Genomic DNA, 17174 nt, shown 5'->3' on the forward strand with positions numbered 1-17174 from the left:
GATTTGAATCTCTGGACTGACAATGTGATAGCCAGGTCCTGAGCCTCAACAGACTCCAGCACCTACAATCTGATCTATTGGACTTACCACACTCAGCTAAGATGGAGTTGAAGAAGGACAACCACCACACCATGGAGCCTAGAGTGATTACAACTGAAATTGGGAGGATTGCATCCAGCATCCATGTGGAATCTGAGCCTCCTCTTGACATAGAGGTGCAATGGACACAACCAATCCGATGTCCACATAGAAGAGGTGGCATTGGATTGGGAAAAGTGGACATGGTGGACGATGGGTATGGGGAAAGGCAGGAAGAGATGAGAGGTGGAGGCGTCTTTGGGACATGGAGCTGCCCTGGATGGTGCTTCAGAGGTAATCACCGGACATTGTAAATCCTCACAGGGCCCACTGGATGGAATGGGGGAGAGTATGGGCCATGATGTGGACCACTGACCATGAGGTGCAGAGGTGCCCAAAGATGTACTTACCAAATCCAATGGATGTGTCATGATGATGGGAACGAGTGTTGTTGGGGGGGTGAGAGGGGGGGTGGGGGTGGGGGTTGAATGTGACCTCACATATATATTTTTAATGTAATATTATTACAAAGTCAATTAAAAAAAATTAAAAAAAAAAAAGCTAGCATCCTTCAATTAGTTGTTTTTAATTAGCTTATTTAATTTTGCAATACCAAAGCCAAAATTTTTTTTTCTGTATCATTTAATCTACCTGCATTGGTATTTCCCTGGCAGGTGGCTGAAAACCCGTATTAGTTCAATTATAGAACTTGGCATTATATTAAGCATAACAATTTCCCTTGGGTCCTAATTAAATAAGGTTGAGACAACTTTCTGCCTACAGCATTTGTCCTGGAAAAAAAAAAATCATTGCATTATTCCACATATCCTTGAAAAACTGAAGGGAAAATAAAGAAAGCTATCTTCTCTTAAAGAGTTAAAACTTCAGAAATATTTTTTTTAACCCACTGGAAAATGGCTTCCACATTCCAAAGGATGAGGAAGGAAAACTATGAAATCATTTTGAATGGATTTGTTCAGCAGGGGAAGAGCTGGCTCATTTTCCATGTGGGCTGCCAAGTTCACCAGCCGTGGGGGGAGCTTATGTTACCCTTACTTTCTTACTTCACATACATTTTTCACCTGCAGTCGTATGGAAATGAAAATCCCATTTGGAGATCAGATTCTTCAGATGGAGTTAATTTATATACCATTTGACCAAGTCAATCAGAACAGGCTTAGTGGACGGCTTTTCTCATTATAACATCCTGAGCTTGGCCAACGAATCTTTTCTAAGTTACAGGGTCAATTTAACAAGTACTGCATCGAACTTAGGTTTTGGGCGTAATTGTCTTTGGACTGCGTTAAAATTGTTTTCTGAGCAGTCTTGACATTGCCTCTCCTTAATGGCAAACTTTCCGAATCAGTGTCTGAGTTAAGCTTCCAAGATCCAGAACGTCCCCCCAGGGCGGCGGGTCGTGAACCCCGCTCCAGGGCTGGAGCTCGGCCGCGCGCGTGCGCCCCGGAGGCAAAACCGCCCCGGGAGGGCGCGGCCCGGGGCGGGGAAACCCGAAGGCCCTCTCCCCGCGGCCGGCCGCTCCCGGGCAGGGCCCAGGCCGCGCCTCGCCCGCGGCCCCCTCATTCTCACCGATTGCTGGAAAACAGAAGCGACGTCCTCGGCTCCCCGGCCCGGACCTGAGCCCGCCGGCCTGGACCGACGCCCGCCCGCTCGGGCCGCGAGGACGCGGGGCCTGTCGCTCCCGCGGGAGAGCGCGCCTCCGCCGTGGCCGTCTGTCCGACGTGCGTCCCTCCCGTGAGCAGAGAGCAGGGGCTTCCTGCCGCCCCGGCGCGCGCGGAACGACTTCACAGAGCCCGGACGGCGCGCGCCTGGCGGCCGCTCCTTTCCGGAAGCTTCGGAGGTGCGCGAGCTCCCCGGGCCCTGCCCTCACCGCGGCCTCCGCCAGCGCCTCCCTCCCCGTCTCCAGGCTTTCTCTCCCGGCCTGGCCCCAAGAAGCTTTCTGAATCCCGGGCCAGAGACGCTGAAAACCCGGGCACATAGTAGGTGTTGAGTAAATAGGAGCGGCGTGCGGGGAGAGGCCGCCGCGTGCCCCGCGTGACTGCTGGCCGCCGCCCGGGAAGGGCCCGGGGCCCCGGGAAGGCTGCGGCCCGGGCCGAGGCCGAGGCGGGAGCTCAGCGGGCCTCACGAGGCCACCGTGCGTGGTTTGTTTCTGGTGAACTCACTTTCGTTACTTAAACTGAACTTCCATAGCCATGGCAGGGAGGATGGCGAGGACAAGCAATGCTTAGCTGAGAGCTCTGGGGCTGTGCGGGGAAGTGAAACACCCATTTTACCAACAGACCAAAGAACTGGCAAGGACATCAGCAACTGAATAACACCACCGGATTACACTTTTTTTTTTTTTTAATATTTTTCTCTCTATTTTCAAAGGAGCCTTAAATGACATGCAGGCGACATCCAAGTATAGGGGATTCCCATCACCCCAGCCCCTCCCTCCCCCGCCTCCCCATTAGCAACGCCCCTCCTTAGTGTGGGACGTTTGTTAACACTGGTGAACACATACCGGATTATGTATTTGAATGTGGTTAAAAGGGGGAATTTTAGATTGTATGTGTATGCAGAATAAATGTTTGTTTCAAGTCATGGAACTGTGCAACACAACCAGGGAACCCTGAACTGTGGACTGTAGTTCAAGTACAATCATAATAAGATTTCTTGCATCAACCGTAAGAGAGGTACCAGGGAAAAGCAAATGGGGAAAACTGTATTTCCTGCATGAGTGTTCTGTAAAGCTACAGCTGCTCCAATTTTTTTTTAAAATGTCTTAGCAAAACACAGAAAAGAGCGGGCAGCCTGTTGGAAACGGATTAGGACGTGGGAGTGCGTCTCCTAACGCACCACAGAATAAACGAGCCCACAGTAAACCCTTCCCGGATTTCCACCTCACGCAAAGGAAATCACCTCAGAACCGAGTGTTCCTTATTAGCTGGAGAGCTACGGTAACTGTACAGCTAATTTGATAATTCACAAAAGTAAAAAGCAGTGGGTCAAGGAAGAGATGGGAGCTCATCATCTCCACGTGGTCGCCTCCGGGACAGGTGCTGTGTGCGCCCTGCTTGACCGACTGGAGGGAAAGATGGAAACACAAAGAGAATTTCCTCTCCTGCCTCCAGTTCTTAGCATTTTTTGAGCCAAAGGCGCCCCAGGATTCTCTGACCAGGACCTTTTCGCGTCTCTACATAGGGATTACACAGATTCCTATCTCACAGTGTTGTGAGGATTAAATGGGTTAATACATGCAAATTTTTTAGAGCAATGCCTGGTATAAGGAAGAACTTAATAAATATTTGGTATTATTATCATCATTATCATCTCAAGTCCTGGCAGATCTGAGACCTCCCATTAGGGAATGTCTCCTGATGGAAACACATTCATTAAATTTCTATTAAGCATTTCTAAGGAAACTAACTTAATGGGCACCAACTATGTTAGAGGCAGAAAGAGCTTCCTGTGTATCAACTCATTTACTCCTCACAATAACTAAAAGAAGACCCTTTGGGGATGGGTGTGGCTTGGTGGTTGAGCACCTGCTTCTCACATAAAGAAGTATGGGTTCAATACCCATACCTCTGTAAAAAAAAAAAAAATCCCAAGCCCAAAATTTTCTGGTAAATAGCTGGCCTGGATTTGAAAGGGTCTGTCGACCCCAGACCTGCCAGTCATTCTACAAGAGTGTTGTCCCCACAGTTGTGCAGGTTGCGTACTGTACAAGAGCTCTTCCCACCCAGCCCTACGGCCCTGGCAGGGCAGCGTCTGCACTGGAGGAGGGCAGGCCCTGGGAAACCCCATCTTGAGGCTTCATAGTTCAAGTCACCCCTGAGCACTAGAGCTTGTTTTATTTTCCAAAGTTATTGTAAGAAGGAATCCCAAACGCAGTGGGTTTTTGGGGATGCGCTGAAATTGTAATTTCATTGTATGTGCCTTGAATATCCATGGACGCGCCTGAGATCTTCAGGGAGCGGGGCTGGGACTAAGAGGAGGTGCTGGAGGCCCTGGAGCCACAAAGTGTGAGGAGCTCCCGCATTGGGGCGCAAGGGCAGGGTTGGTGTTGGCGGGTGAGCACCTCCTGGTGGCCTCTGGCCTAAGTGCCTCGCTCTCCACACCCTAGCCCTGGGCCTGCCAGGGACCCATTGAACAGTGGGGGAGACGAGTGCAGCTACAAAAAAAAAAGGTAGAAAAGGGGCTTGAGGTCAAATCCTGAAGAGCCTTGAGGGCCATGGGGAGAGTACTACTCCCATCCAGTGCTTCTCAAGGTGTGTCTTAGGAATCAGCTGCCTTCTTCCCCGCAGGCTCAATGGGTTTTCTTACCATTTAGTTCCTTAGCAATATCCGGGGATGGAGTGAGGAAATACTTGCTCTAGTCCCTTCATTTTTTTTTAGGAGGCACCAGGGATTGAACCCAGGACCTTGTACACAGGAAGCAGGTGCACAACTACTGAGCTATGTCCACTCCCCTCATCTCTTTGTTTGTTTTTTTGAAGTATTTTAATTTTTTTAATTTCTCTCTCCTCCCACCCCCCCACACCCGTTGTCTGCTCTGTGTGTTCATTTGCTGTGTATTCTTCTGTGTCCGCTTGTATGCTTGTCAGCAGCACCCAGAATCTGTGTTTCTTTTTGTTGTGTTATCTTGTTGTGTCAGCTCTCAGTGTGTGCAGCACCATTCCTGGGCAGGCTGCACCTCTTTTTGCACTGGGCGGCTCTCCTTACGGGGCGCACTCCTTGCACGTGAGGCTCCCCTACGCAGGGGACACCTCTGCGTGGGACAGCATTCCTTGCACGTGGGCCAGCTCACCACATGGGTCAGGAGGCCCTCGGTTTGAACCCTGGGCCTCCCATATGGTAGGCGGACACTCTTAACCATTGGCCCAAATCCGCGTCCCCTCTCATTTGTTTTTGAACTTATTCCCAACACACAGTGGCTCCCCTAGAGCAGTCCCCATGTTAGGCTCTGCTTTGGAGAGGCCGGCAGGGCCAGCAGGGAGCACAGCCCACTCATCAGAGTCCCGCCGTGACTTCTGATCCCCGACTGCTTTACACGCACATCCCATCCCACGGCTTCTCCACAAGGACTCTGGGCTGCACCCCAATATTAAATCCCTTCTCTAAACAGGAGATTCACTGTTTCAGGGGACATGCTGTGCAACAGAACAAGCCACTTTCCAGTTTGGAGAGGAGAGAAGAGATGAAAGGATCCTGTCCCTGCTGCCGCTGCTGCTGCGATAAGTGGGTGGGGGACAACCAGCCACCCAGCCACGGGCACAGAGGAAGAAGGGAGGCCGGAGTCAGGCTCCAGCAAGATGACGCCAGGACAGCACGCCTCTTGCACCAGGCATGAAGGGTCGGCATGACCAGGACCTGTGGCGCTTCTCACCTTCCCAAGCTTACCGAACCCCTTTAGCCACTTGAGGCCCCTTGAGTGGGAGGAGAGAGGCCCGTGGGAGGTGCAGGTGGGCTGGTGCACATCAGTCAGCGGCTCACATGTCCGTGGCTCTCTGAGCTGCAGTGACTTGTGTCCCTTTGAATTAGTCAGCCAAAGGGGTGCTGATGCAAAATACCAGAAATTGGTTGGTTTTTATAAAGGGTATTCATTTGGGGTAAGAGCTTACAGCACCAAAGGGGTGCTGATGCAAAATACCAGAAATTGGTTGGTTTTTATAAAGGGTATTCATTTGGGATAGGAGCTTACAGATACCAGGCCATAAGCATAAGTTACTGTCCTCACCAAAGTTGATTTGGAGCAAGATGGCTGCCGACATCTGCGAGGGTTCAGGCTTCCTGGGAGCCTACGTTCCTGGGGCTTTTCTCTGGGTTCAAGGTTCCTTCCTTTCTGGGGCTGGCTTCTCTTTCCTCTGTGAGCTGACTACCCAGGGCTCCACCAGCTTAAGTCTTCAGCATCAAACTTCAACATCAAAACTCCAACATTAAAAGCCCTCAACTCTGTCCCTTGCAATGCCTTTTATCTGTGAGTCCCTACCCAGCAAGGGGTGGGAACTCAACACCCTAATCATAACTCAGTCATGCCCAGGTACAGATCAGATTACAAGCATAATCCAATGCCTATTTTTGGAATTCATAACCATATCAAACTGCTATACTCCTCCTGTTGTAGAGCCCCCAAAAATGTTGTAGAATTTGAGAGAGGTTCAATTATTTGCGTGTAGAAAGGCCAGGACTCAGGAATGATTTTGAGAAGGAAAAAATGATTTATTGACGGCTGGTGGGGCTCAGGGAGCTTTCTGTTTCAAACTCGAGCACGGAACAAGATTTTCAAGTTCCTTTTATACAGGGTGGGGAGTTAAATGGTGCTTTTATCAAAGAAAACTACTTTCTTTGTTAGTTAAGTCTTTGCCTGAATACCAGGTAGGTTTTGAATTAACATATCGCCCACATCTCACAGTGAGCTTGAATTAGCATCTTGCCCACATTCTGTCTGGATGCAACCTTGAATACACATTCAGTCTTAGATCCTTTCTGAACATTCCCACACATGGAGAGCTGACACAACAAGATGATGCAACCAAAATAAACACAGATTCCCAGTGCCACTGATAAGTATAGAAGCAGTCATGGAAGAACATACAGCAAATGGACACAGAGCAGACAACTGGGCGGGAGGGGGGGGAATGGGGAGAGAAATAAATTTTTTAAAATCTTTAAAAAAAACCCACTGGTTGGCTTCTCTTGCTCACTCAGAACTTCTGTATCCATGCGGTCTTGTCCCACTGGTTCCACCCACTGAATCACTACATTTTGAAATGGAAGTTGAATTTTTCCCTAGGGGTTGGCTGTTCTCCAGGAACAGCATCATGTCCTGCTTCTTTCTGGCACCGAGCACACCAACTGGTACGTAGCAATAAAATTTCTCAAAATAGCATATATCATCTTCAATGCAATTTAACTCAACAGTTAAAGGAATACACTTCTATAGATTTATAGATTAAGTGGTTTTAATTTTCTGGTTATAAGAAGCGAAATTGGTTTTAGAGCCTTTATAGGTAACTACTTGTTTCTGGGTAATAGTAACCACTTAGTAACGACTATTCCAACATTTTCCAGGCTGCGTGAAGAATTGCCATTACCTGAGGTGTACCTCTAAAAGGTTCATCCGTGGCTAAATGAAACAGGTCTCCTTACCTCAGGACCTCTCAATTCGGTCATTCATGTGCTAATATTCTTTGTGAATACTTTGAACTTTCCTTTTTCCCTTGGCAGGTGTTGTAATTGTACATGGGGCTTCCCAGGGGCGTGCTGGCGCTTGCTCACAAACTGGTGCGAGAAAGCTATTGTTAAATTTTCAGAAATTGTGCAAGCCGATGAAGACGGATGTGACTTTGGTAGCTTGAAATAGGCCTTGGTCGGACAAAGACCGAAAGTGTGACTGCACCTCAGCTGGGCCAAGCGACCTTAACAGTGGGAGACAATAAAAGTCTTGGAGAGAGAAGATTGTGAGAAAGGAGGTATGTTGGTCTATGTGGGCTTGGCTAGACTATGAGAAACAGTTTCACATCTCAATGGCTTCAAATAACAAAGCTTTACTTTTTGCTCACCTGCCCATCACAGGGGGGATGAGGTTCTTTTTGAATCATCCTCATTCGGCCACAGAGTGGTAAAATCACCATCTAGGATGCTTTTTAAAAAGTGATCATCAGAGCACATGGTGGCTCTTGTATCTTCTGCCCCAAACTGATATATGTCACTTTTACTTATTTCTTTAGGCAAGTCAAGTCCGATGGCATACCTGACTTCCATTGAATGCAGAAATGCTTAAGGGAGAGACACCAGAATATTTATCAACAGTCTTATGATTATCTCATGAATGTAAAGCTTTGACCTCCCAGAATCAAAGTTTTCTGTCCCCAGCAATATGTAGAGTATCAAATGACTGGCAATATTTCCAACAGTCACTTTGTGAATAAACACCAATGAATGCTATAACATCCTTGAAGATTCATTCTCTACCATAAAGTTGATGTCAAGGATGCCTCTTTCAGTTTCAGTGGTAAGATATGGAAAATATCATTCCTTTTTAGTTATTAACAATCTCAGCTCTTATGCCAAATGACATCCATAGTCATACATGTGCACATATATACAGGCATGTATACGCAGACTTGTGTGTGTTATATGTACACATATACTTAACTCTATCAGCTCACCTGTGGAATTACACATACATGTATATGTGTAGACATATAGGTATATAGTGTACACATACATATCTCTTGGTTTGCCAAAGGGGTGCTAATGCAACATACCAGAAACTTGTTGGCTTTTATAAAGGATATTTATTTGGGGTAAAAACTTATAGTTCCAAGGCCATGAAAATTCCAGCTCAAGGCGTCGTAAGAGGTGCTTTCTCACCAATCAACTGCCACATGTTGAAGCAAGATGGCGGGCGATCTCTGGCTGGCCTCTGCCTGCCCCTGACCCCTTTCCTCTCCCAGGCTCAGCTGCTCTGCTTTCTTCCCAATTTCAAGTGCATAGAACTTGTCTCTTTCCAGGCCTCCTATATTAGTCTCTGCTAGTCCGTGCTCTTCCCAAAATCAGCTGTAAGCTACCAAGCAAATGGCTCATCTCTCCCCGGGACTCAGCTGTGTGAGCCTTTTCCTTTTTGTCACACGGCAGGATCAAAAATGACAGGGCTCTCTCTTTCCCTGTCTGCCTGAGTGTCTGTTTACATCAGACCTAGCAAGGGACTCAAGCTGAGCCCCAGCCTCACTAACATAGCCCAATAAAAATCCCTACGGTGATCAAAAGCCCTCTACTGAATTTAATGCAAACAAAGGGTGACCCACAGAAGAATAGATTAGTTTACAAAATAATCTTTCTCTTTCTGGGTTTCATAAAATAATCTCAAACTGCCACGTATACATAAACTGACCAGAACCTATAGCATTTGAAGTGCAAATGCAGAGTTAGACTCATCTATAATTTTCCTACACATGGTTCTTCTGTTTCTTTTATTTGATGATAGACAACACCCATCCCAAAAAACAGAGGGTATCTACAACTGTAAGCAAGACAGTTCCATCCACCTGCCCAACTGGAGCAAAGCCACCTCTCAATCAGAAGCTGAGTGGGCATCACCATCCCCAAATCCTCAAAATTAAGGAATGAACAAACATAAGGTGGGAATGCAACTATGGACTAAAGCAGACTTATTGCTATTCTAATAATGGAAGAACTTGTAACATTGCTATAAAGACAGTGGTCACCAGAAGTTCTGATGGGAGGGAGAAGGAAGAATAGGTGTGACATGGGGCATTTTTTTTTAAGGAGGTACCAGGGATTGAACCCAGGACCTTGTACATGGGAAGCTGGCATTCTAACGCTTGAGCTACATCCACTCCCCAACATAGGGCATTTTTGGAACACTGGAATTGCTCTGCAAGATTCTGCAATGATGGATACAAGCCATTATACACTTTGTCAAAATCTATAAAATTGTGCGGTGCAAAGTGTGACCATAGTGTAAACTACAGACCATGCTTAGCAGAAGTGCTTCAATATGCGCCCATCGATTGTAACAAATGTACCACACTAAGGAAAGATGTTGTTAATGGAAAGTGTGGGAGGGGGTGATGGTGGAGTATATGGGAATCCCCTAGATTTTCGATGTAACATTTACAGAATCTAAAACGTCTTTAAAAATAAAGAAAAAAACAAAAGGAAAAGACGTGTAAATGATAGCTCTTTTTAATGTAAAGAAAATATAAATAAAATTCTCTACTACAAATGATTGGATAAAGTGCTGATTTTACTGACCTTTCTACCAACTTCCATTCCATTGTTCATCTCTCAAGCACTCTCCTACTCACTCTTCTGGTTTTAGGGCCTTTTGTTATCTACTCCTGGCAGTCCCAGTAGGCCTTTGGTGAACACCTACAGAATTGTCTGCAAGCCTCTCCACGCCCCCGCCCACAAGCAGCCTCCTTGTGAAACAGGGCCTTGGTCTTGCGGTCAGGCCAGTGCCAATGCATTTAGGCATGGGAGTCCCTGGCCAATTACATTGCCTTCCCCCAAGGTATTTGGGGTTGAGACCAGAGAGTCTCATCACTTCCTTCATAACTGCAAATTTAAGCAAGACTAATATTCAAAACAGTCAATGATTGGAATGACATGCACAGGCCATTCACAAAGGATGCAAACCGTGTTACTCTGGGGGGCCCTGGAGACCCCTGCTATGCCAGCTGTTTGCCCTGTAGTTGCTGGATCTTTTGGAGGACCTAGGGGTCCTGTGAGAGGCAGCCAGGCCTCAGGAGGTGGTTCTGGAAACTTGGGCGGTGGCAGTTTACATGACAGAGAAGTCTTTCAGTAGTTTAAAAACCAATATGCAAAACTTGGGCGTCCTGGGACCCCCTGGACTGCGCCCTGTTGTGATATTGTCTCTGTTATAAATTTGCTTTAAAATACTTCATTATAAACAGTGTAATATACTTGTGTGTGAATTAACTTTAATCTACACTCTAGGGGAGGTTAGTTATCATTAGATGCACCCTATTAGGAATTCACACTCCAGGGGTGGTTCGTTAGAATTTGAAGTGCCCTAATCAGGAATCCCAAATCCCCAGGTGACTCCTTAAGCACTTCAAGGATCTTTATTGAAATTTATACCAGAAGGTTCATTAATTACACAAGGGACATTAGGCATACATTTCTACTAGTGAAATGAAGGACGTCCCCAATACCGGGTTGGCTACAAAGATCACACAGCCCTGTCACCCTCTTGTGAGTGAGGTACAAGGACATTTGCCTGGAGTTTAAGTTCCAGGAGAGCAGAGATATTTACTTGCTTTCTTCATAGCTATATCCACAGTGCTAGGAGCATCGCCTGACACATAGTAGGCACTCAGTGTACTCAATATATTGTGAATAAGTTGCTATCCAGCAACCTATTACGTTACAGGTCTAAGTTCCATTTGATTCTGTATAGGGTCCATCCCTCTCCAATGCCTTCAGTTCAATTAGTGGAGGCCTCTGCCCACTGACCCGAATAGAAGGTTGGCTGAGCCTGCTGTTGGGATGTTGCTGTGGCCCCCTTAGAGAAACCTCTCGTTCAAGACGCTTGCAGGTGTACTTGAGGAAGGAGCGTCAGGCTTTTCTCAACTTGACACGAGCAGATCGTATAACCTTTTTTCCTCCACTGGCTAATGAAAGTGTATAGGTTTGTACTTTAGTTTGCTAGACTGTTTAAAGCTGATACCATGTGTGGGTTGGCTTTAAACAATGGGACTGTAATAGCTTACACTTGAGGCTGTGATAATGTACAAATCAAGGCATCATCAAGGCGATGTCTTCTTCCCAAAACCCATCTGCTGGTGATCCTTGTTCCTCTGTCACACGGCAAGACACATGTCAGTGTCGGCTGGTCTCTCCCTTCTTGGCTGGGTTTTGTTGATTTCAGCGTCTTACTTCTGTGGTTTTCTCTTTCTCTCTGTATTCATCCAGTTTATAAAAGCCTGCAGTAAGAGGATTAAGATCCACCCTGGGCCATGGCTTAACTGAAGTAAACTCATCAAAAGGTCATACTTAAATAGGTTTATACCCACAGGTATGGAAAAAATGAAAGAACATGATTTTCTGGGGATACATACAGTTCCAAACTATCAGAATTTGGAAGAAGTTGGACTTACCAAGGTCTGAGCTATTAGTCAATGGGGATGGGCGGCATTGCACAATGAGGCCATCTAGCAGTACAGGTAGTTCATTCTCTCTCTTTTTTTAAAAGATTTTATTTTTATTTATTCTCCCCCTTCATTGTTTTGTTTGCTGTCTGCTCTCTGTGTCCATTTGCTGTGTGCTGTGTCTGCTCGGCTTCTCTTTAGGAAGCACTGGAAACTGAACCTGGGACCTCCCATGTGGGAGAGAGGCACTCAGTTGCTTGAGCCACCTCTACTCCCTGCTTTATTGTGTCTCTCATTGTCTTTGCTCTTTGTGTCTCCTTGTTTTGTCAGCTCACCACAACAGCTTGCTGTCTCATTGTGTTTTTCAGGAGGCCCCGGGAACCGATCTGGGAACTCCCATATGGTAAGTGGGAGCTCAATCTCTTGAGCCAAATCCACTTCCCCAGGTTCCTTCTCTTATGCCTTTGTCATCTGGTTCAGGCTGGCCCACCCCCACCATCACTTCTGTGACTCTGCCCATGTACAGGAACAGGAGGAGCATGAGGAGGGAGGGCAGGCAGCCTCCTAATGAGGACCGGCATCCTTCCACTCACAGCTCACTGGTCAGAACTTAGTCACATGGCCATACCTGATAGCAAGTAAGACTGGGAGGTCACCTGCCCAGCAGCTAGTGTGGTGCTGGGGAAGGAGGAAGGAGGATTAACAGGTTCTACAAAACAAAACAAAACAGTATTCCCCTGGCAAAAATCCACCTCACTTCATTTAAAAAATAATTTGAGCTAATTTACCAAGATGTACAAGGTAAACAAAGGCAAGTAAAGAAATAAGGGAGAAAGGGGGAAAGGGCAGTAAAAACAAGGGTACAAATAAGGTGAGTAGTCAAAAGAGATATCATGAGGACTTGTATACTTAGGTAAAGGGAGGTGGTTTCTTTAATTTGGCCTGAAGCTTTCTAAAAGTCAAGTTAATTCATCAATACTGCTGAAAGACTTTTTTTTTTTTTAAGATTTATTTATTAATCCCTTCCCCACCCTGGTGTTTGCACTCGCTGTCTGCTCTCTGTGTCGATTTGATGTATGCTCTCTGTGTCTACTTGTCTTCTCTTCAGGAGGCACCGGGAACTGAACCTGGGACCTCCTATATGGGAGAGAGGTGCTCCATCACTTGAGCCACCACAGCTCCCTGTTTTGTTGTAACTCTCATTGCCTTTCCTCTTTGTGTCTCCTTGTTGCATTGGCTCACTGTGCCTGCCCATGGCGCAAGCTCTGTCTTGCTCATCTTCTCCAGGAGGCACTAGGAACCGAACCTGGGACATCCTATGTGGTAGGTGGGAGCTCAATTGCTTGAGCCACATCTGCTTCCCATAAAAACTTCTAATATTGTACTCATTAAATATTATTTTAGTTTTCTTGGTTGCTTTGTCAAATACCACGCAATGGATTGCCTTAAACAATGGGGATTTATTGGCTCATGGTTTTGAGGCTAGGGGACATTCAAAATCAAGGCATCATCGAGGCACTACTGCCCCAAGAAGACTGTGGTCCGTGGTCCTTAGTTTCTCTATCACATGGCAAGCCCATGGTGGCCTCTCTTGGCCTCTCCCTTTCCTTCTGAACATCCATTGGTGTTCGGCTTCTGGCTGCTCCCTCTGTGTCATTCTGTCTGAATTTTATTCTGCTTATAAAGGACCCCAATAATAGGATTAAAACCTATCCTGGTTGAGTTGGTCAAACACCTTAACTGAAGTAACCTCATCAAAAGGTCCTACTGATGTTGGAGAGGCCCTGGAAGGTCTTGGAGACCTGGGGTAGGAGGGTTCTTGACATAGCCATGAGAAAGAATTTAAGGACTAGTCAAATAGTTGCAGGAGAAATTAATGTAAAGTAATAATATCAACTCAAGATGGGAGTGTGGGCGTGCTTGTATGAATTGCACAAGTTGCTCCTGCTGGGGCTAGGGGTACTGTTTTATTAGGGCTGGGCTCCCCCCTTCTTTCCCCTCCATGTAAATTAGGACTGGTAAGTCCTAATGTTCTCATTTGTTTGAAAACTACAATTTTTTACTGGCTCTGTATTCCTTCGAGTGGGAATTTCCCAGGGGAGGGGTCGGTGAAGCTTGTGGTAGTCAGGTAATGGTGAGAGCTTTAGTCATCTGGCATCTTCCAGCATTTGGCCTTGAGCCCTAGGCCTTGGGTGGGGTGATTACCCCTGTGATTAGGTGTTATCTAAGGGTAATTTTTGGTTGGTCCTCCTCTATTGCCAAATTATCTCCCTTCTCTTAGCCTTCCCTACCGCACTACTGACAATGGCTTATACCTACAGAAATGGATTAAGTTCAAAAACATGTTTTTCTGGGGTACATAGCTCATAGCTCCAAACCGTCACAAATATACATATTTAGATATTTGCCTTCCTTCCCTGGGATTTGATGGATAAAGTATTAACTGGTACTGTGACTGGTATGTTATAATAACTAGTGTGTCAAATTCAATTTTAATAATAGAGAGTTTTGAGCATGGAATAAAGTTATTTGATTAACAAATCTGATAAAAAAGACAAGGAAAGGCAAAAAAAAAAAAAAAGTATTTATGTTACTCCCATTTCACCTTTTGCCTACTGTGGTAGTTTGAGGTTATTTTATGAATCCCAAAAGGAGAAAGATTATGTTTATAAACTTATCTATTCCTCTGGGTGTGAGACCCTTTGATTGTATTAAGTTCAGTTGAAGGGCCTTTGATTAGATTATCTGTTAAGATTGCTTTGGGCTTTTCATTTGACTGCCTCAGTGGGTGTGACTCGGGTTGAGTCCCTGCCCCCATGCTGGACACTCCCACATTAAGACAGACACACAGGGAGAGCTTTGTCATTTTTGATCCTGCCAAGTGACAGAAAGGAGAAGGCTCAAACAGCTGAGGCCTGGGGGAGGGATGAGCCATTTGTCTATAGCTTACAGCTGAAATTGGGAAGGGAGTAGAATGGCTGTGAGAGATATAGAAGGTCCAGAAAGAAACGAGTCCTAAGCCAGCAGAGAGAGGAAGGCCTGAGAGACAAACCCTATGCCCGCTTGCGGCTGAAATCAGGAAGAAAGCCAAGCAGCTGAGCCTGAGAGAGAAGTGCAGAGGGGAAGGAGAAAGCTCGCAGGGACTGGCGGCCATCTTGCTTCACCACGTGGCAGCACACCGGGATCAACTGTAGCTGACTTTGGTGAGAAAGCATCTTTATTGATGTCTTGATTTGGTCTTGGAGCTGTAACGTTTTATCCCCAAATAAGTTCCCATTATAAATGCCAAAAGCTTCTGGTGCTTTACATAAGCATCCCTTTGGTGGACTAATATACCTATACTTCTCACCTGCAGTTTACTGAAAACTTTACTAAATTCAAAATGAGAAACTACTCAAAATCCTATGCATACATATGAACTGATCGTGAAAGGTTGTCAGCCAAAGCAATTTTGTCTCAAAATGGCTAGTGAAAGAGATTTTAACTCAAAACCTATAAAGCCATTATTTAGTTGTGTTTTGGGTGGATTACACTCTACAGAATGGGAAAGCTTCCATTAGATTTCTAATTCTTTCCTGCTTCGAGATCCTATCATTCCGTCATTTATAAGCGGTTATATCTTTTCAGGCATACTTTCTTTAATCCAAGAGTCAGAGAATGAGGTCATCTTGCTGCTATGATTTTCCTTACTATGATAAGCAACACGGAATGAGGAACCTAAAATGAAGGGACAAAACACGATATAGCTGCATATTTTAGAGAATTTCTCAGGAGTATCTCAGATGCAGTGCAGCAGAAATTCCGGCTTGAATCTAAACTGGGTATGCTACTGGGATTCAAGCGTGCCTGGGCATGTCTGGCAAACTGGTGAGACAGGACTGAAAGAAACTTGCTTACCCGGGAGTTGAGGCTGCTTCCTGGAACAGAACTCAACTTTAGTGGAAGAAAGAACTGGACAGAGAAGCCCTGTTAGAAAGACTTAGTCATTGGATGGGGAGTAATAAATACAGTGTGGGGTAGCTGCTACTCAAATCTGTCGCCATTCTAGGCCCATGAAAGCATGTCTGGATTCCTAGGAGAGACAGACTCCTGAGCAAAGCATAAAGAGTTGTTTCACTGAAAACTGTCTTAAATACTGGGCCTAAGCAGTTTGCTTTGGGGTTCCCCTAACAATGTCAGTACAAAGATCTCCCTTTCTTCAGACTGCGCCATGGCTTGGGCTGTTGGTGTCACAGCTCCTAGAAGGAGCTCACAGTGTCTAGAACAGTGACCTGGGATCCCAGAAGTATTTTCTGGTGCACTTTGCTGGAAGGTGGAGGTGTCCTAACTGTAAGTAGGCTTGGTAGGTACAAAAGATAGTGAAATTTGAATTATTCTTGTTAATTTGATCTCATGAGTTACTGTAGTTGATGAATTTGAATAATATTTGTAACCAGATACCTCTTATGCAGTATTATCGGGCAATGTACACTTACGTATAGAATCACACATCCTTTGAGCTGAAAAGAAAGAACTGTAGGACAGTGATTCTTGATTTGTGAAGTATGAGCTGCTTTTTTTTTAATTTCCAAAGGACTGATATTTTGTAAAATAGAGTGAAAATGGCTTGCTAGAATAATGAAATCCTTAAAAAAAAACTGTTGACATAGAATAAGCTTCAATTTTTTTTTCCTTATTAGATTCAGCAGACATAAAATTACTCTGCCAAATTGCGAAGTTTCTGGAAGTTAATTTTGGTACTTACCTGGTCACAGACAGGAAAGGAAGGCTTTGCCTTAGGTTTGTGACTTGCTGCGGCATCTTCCAACTTTTACCTGGTGTTTCCTAAAGGAACTCTATCAACGGAGGCATCTAAACACTTTAGCGATAGAAATTTCAAGAGTGTAATAAAGAGACTGCTACACTGTGGTTATGTAGGAGAAAGCTTTTGTGCTTAGGAGATACATGCAGAGTCGTGAGGTCTGCAACCAAAGCTGATAAACCTCAGAGAAAGAGAAGAGAGGGACGAAGGAGAGAGAGAGGGAGGGGGAGAGAGGGGGAAAGGAGAGAAAAGGAGAGAGGACATATATGTCAAATATTAATAATTGACGACTCTAGATAGGTGCATGAGTCCTTATTATGCAGTTCTTTAAAGTTTTAAAAACTTTTGCAATTAAAAAACAACAACAACCCCAAAAACAATTAACAATCTCCACAGTGATGGAAAACTTATTATTTTCTCCAAAAAGTCAATTCCAAGATAGGTCATCTTAATCTTCAAGTATAAATACTGTAGCTGGAACACTGATTCTTGGCTTGGAAAACTGTCATTTCCACGTGTTAATCTCCATTCACTTTTTTTCAGCCTCACCACATCTCCTCTGCATGAAATAGCCTTGCACCGTAGCTCTAATCCTATCACACCTTTATTAAAATACCTCAGAATACACTCATTGTCCTTCAGCCTCTGCACTC

The 17174-nt window shown here is 45.4% G+C and overlaps 1 long non-coding RNA gene across 3 annotated transcripts; it reads left to right on the top strand.

Annotated features, from left to right (window-relative positions):
• The first annotated feature begins 1593 nt into the window (after positions 1–1593).
• On the top strand, positions 1594–9958 carry LOC131274804 (uncharacterized). Of its 3 annotated transcripts, none has more exons than XR_009182098.2 (4): positions 1594–3134; positions 5224–7553; positions 7812–8095; positions 9071–9958. It is a non-coding gene; the product is annotated as an uncharacterized lncRNA (long non-coding RNA). The 3 variants fall into 3 exon arrangements; XR_009182099.2 differs by having other exon boundaries at positions 1594–6939; positions 7309–7553; positions 9071–9852; XR_009182097.2 differs by having other exon boundaries at positions 1594–7553.
• The last annotated feature ends 7216 nt before the right edge of the window (positions 9959–17174 follow it).

The sequence above is a fragment of the Dasypus novemcinctus genome, chromosome 20, assembly GCF_030445035.2.
Source record: "Dasypus novemcinctus isolate mDasNov1 chromosome 20, mDasNov1.1.hap2, whole genome shotgun sequence".
Classification (NCBI taxonomy): domain Eukaryota; kingdom Metazoa; phylum Chordata; class Mammalia; order Cingulata; family Dasypodidae; genus Dasypus; species Dasypus novemcinctus.